Source organism: Brassica oleracea, chromosome C1 (assembly GCF_000695525.1).
Source record: "Brassica oleracea var. oleracea cultivar TO1000 chromosome C1, BOL, whole genome shotgun sequence".
NCBI classification, from domain to species: Eukaryota; Viridiplantae; Streptophyta; class Magnoliopsida; order Brassicales; family Brassicaceae; genus Brassica; species Brassica oleracea.
In genome coordinates this window covers 6,810,998-6,814,665 of record NC_027748.1, presented here as the reverse complement: position 1 = coordinate 6,814,665, position 3,668 = coordinate 6,810,998, and positions in this window count along the sequence as shown.

Genomic DNA, 3,668 nt, shown 5'->3' with positions numbered 1-3,668 from the left:
CAGTTATTTTGAAACCCTAACATTTTAAATCTAAATTTATTATCTTTTTCCATGCACTATTTGATTTATATACAAACAACTACCTAAGTAAACACTAACAAGTTCCATCACCCTCAACTTTGAACATATAAGATATAAAAATATCAACATATGACTTCATCGTTCATTCTTATATCAAACTCATCAACTTATGTAATATCCAAAGTCCCATCAATCACATTATAGACAAAAAACAATAAAATCCCGTAAACAAAACTATACAATACACCTATAATGTAGCCGACTCCGCGCTTGCGCGGGGACTATGCACCTAGTAAAAATAAGAGAGAAGAGAAGAAAAGAACGCAGGAGAAAGATCTTCACTGCTCTGATACCATATTGAGTTATGGAATTCAATAATGTTATTGACAGAGAGAGGCTCTCTAATATACGGGTACAGAGGAGCACATTAAGGCATACAAATATATAGAGATTAATGTGATTGACATTGAAAATATATTGTTATGAATGTGTATATACTTTCCTATTCCTGTAGCATCAATATACAGGTTTATCGATGGAATATACCGAGATTCTCTTATCGTGATTCAGCCCATGTGATTATGAAATTGACTCTGGTTAACACACGTATAAAAAAGAAAAGAAAAATTGTAGTCAAGTATAGGGCTAGCTACGATCCAAATGACAGCTTTAGAAGCGGGTCGAACATAAACTGTCCGGTTTCATGCATGGTCTGTCTGAATTTTGCGATTTTTGTCACGTGTGTTTTATAAGCTAGGCTTAACGTATTGCTTTCTCTCTCTTGTTCCACATTTTCTGTATTTATTCCTTTATTTTTCTTCTTAAAAATGTTCATCTATAAGAAAGGTTTTATTAAAACATTGTTTGCAATCATCTTTTGACCTTTATATAATCTTTTGGACCAAATTAAATTGTAATTTTTTATATCACCCTAAGTTTTGAAGAGGTACTAACTTAATCTGCAATGGTTAGTACAATTCCGACAGATAACAGACGGAAGCCTCAGAACTTCTCCATAATACAGAAAAAAGAAGTAAAAACCATGTGGATGAGATGTATTTATCATATGGATATTTGATTATCCTAATGTAGAAAAAAATGCCCCTCAACTAATGTCATATATTAACTTCAACTACATGTTTTTTTTGTTCGAACATGTAATTATGTGGAATCAGTTGATATTGCAGAACCTTTTATTGCATGCATGGAAATTGAGTTATACAAATGCTTCTAGGATCCATCTATCCTTATAGGTGCTTAAAAATTTGCCTATACAATAGAATCTCAAAAATTGTAGAATAGTATTATGTAGTTAGAGACTGTGTAGTGTCAAAACCATAGTGAATATTTCTCTTGATAAGTGATAACTATCCTACAACGTGAAAGTTTTGTTATGACATGTTTTAGATTTCAACCTTTTAAAACACTAGCCACAAAAAGAAAAAAAAGGAAATAATTTTTTTTTTGAACTAATAAAAAAAGGTAAGCAATTTACTAACTGTAGTAAGAAATTAATAATGTTTTTTTTTTAACTATAGAGTTGTATTCTTGAAGTCGTAAAAACAAACCATAAATCCATAATACAGTTTAACAACATATAAATTTTCTAATTCGTTTTGGGTGTATGAGTATATCTCATTAACTAAGAATAAGAAACCATTCTTAACATTTTACCCCCCCAAAAAAAAGAAAAAGAATAAGAAACCATTTAAATGAAAAGAAAATCATAGATAGGCAAAGAGAGAATCTTGGGGTGGATCTTAGAAGATAAAGCCAAGAGGTAAAGTGGTCCTTGGGGACAATGATGAAGGGTGTCCTCACTGCCTTCAAAGCAGCTTCTATGTTAGGCCTTCATATTCACGTGGTCCGATTGGTTTCTTATATGTTCGTATAGCCAAGTTCATGCATGAGTATCTAACAAAACTTTGCCTGTTTTTAAAAATTCATAAACTGAAAACAGCATCAACATTTTAATTTTTATGAACTAGAGTACTAGATGATAGGCCTTGACAATTAATATGTTGAGAACATTTACTTAATAAGTTTTGAAATGGGCATATTTTGGATATATTGTGTTTTTAGCACATTATACGTATGTCTTACTAATAGTTTTCAAGATTTTATCGAGTCTTTTTAGTCTCTTTTGAGTCATAACATGTCTAGAGTTATATTGGATGGGAAAATGGACCAGCTAGAGGAAAAGAAAAGAGAAAAGTATGATTTGGAGTCTTTCGCGCATAACAGCCAACCGGAGCAGCCTGAGTGCCTGTTCCAGCGACAGAGATAAAAAAAGAAAATTTCCAAATATTTAGGGATTTGCCCTAGATTTCCTATTTCCTTCCTCTAGTCGCCTGTGGCTCCTATATATATAGTTTCCTATTTATTATTTTAAACAAAACCTTAGTTTTACGCAAGAAAGACCGGAGAGAGCTTGCAATTTACGATTTGCTACTTGTAAGGGAGACGGCTCCATCTATCTCCTAGAGAAGATTATCCTGAACCCTCTGATTCCTATTATTTATTATATGTAGTGTTATTTAGAAATCATGCTTCTCTGTTCTTGTGTTATGTCTGAGTAGTCACCGAGTTAGTTTAGGGTTCTAGGCTGTTGGATTCGTAAACTGAGCATAGATAGGTCGTCGTAAGATTGTCTACATTCATATATGTTCTTATTGCTTGCATTGAACCGATCACTTAGTGCATGAATTAGGGTTAATCAATTTAGCTAACCGTTGATTGATAACCTGATATGATTTGAATGAGCTTTGCATCCCTAGTCAACGAGAGTAGATATTAGGGTGTATTGTGAACATATCGGACTTGATCTCTAAAGCTTGCTGGCGCGTCTTAATCCAAACGAGAGTTTAGGCATCAAGACCGATTTGCAAAGGAATCAACACCACGAGAGTGGGTTGATTTAACTTGAGTAATCCGAGTTTAGACTTGTTATAAACTGAACTTGAATAATTGCTTGGTTCGCGAACTCCTTGCCTGAAAAAAAACCCTAGACTAGCGCCCTTAATTAATTCAAAAACAACCTAATCTTGTTACTTGTTCCTTACGTTATTTACATCTTCTTAAAACCCCTACTTCATTTTAGCTTAATTCTGATCCCATAAAGATAAAGTGTGAACTGGTCCTCTGAAATTAAATCTAAACATATTACAACTACACTGTTAACTTGACAGTAGATTAAGATCAAATTTTAGTGTATCAAGTTTTGGCGCCGTTGCCGGGGACCAGTTTTTTACCTTTATTTTTCGGTTATTTATTTAGTCTAAAACTTCTAACTTGTTTAAATCTTTTTTTTTTTGCAGTTAAAGACCCAGGTGCATGACCAGTAGACATACTCGGAGCAATACACAAGGGGATTTAATTTCGCTTACAAACCAAGAACTCGCAAGCTTAGAAAGAACCAACCGTCAACAAAAATCAATCACTACAACAATGGCCGACTTTGGCACTCCAGAACAAATGGCCGCGTCTATGCAAAAGATGCAACAGATGCAAGAGTTACAGGAAACACTCACAGCGCAGCAACTGGCTGCACAACGGGAACCACATGTCCCAATTGGTGAGAGAAACCTACCACGTAACATCTCTGCTACGCGATCTTCTATCGCTCCACCACCATGTCAAAGGGCAGA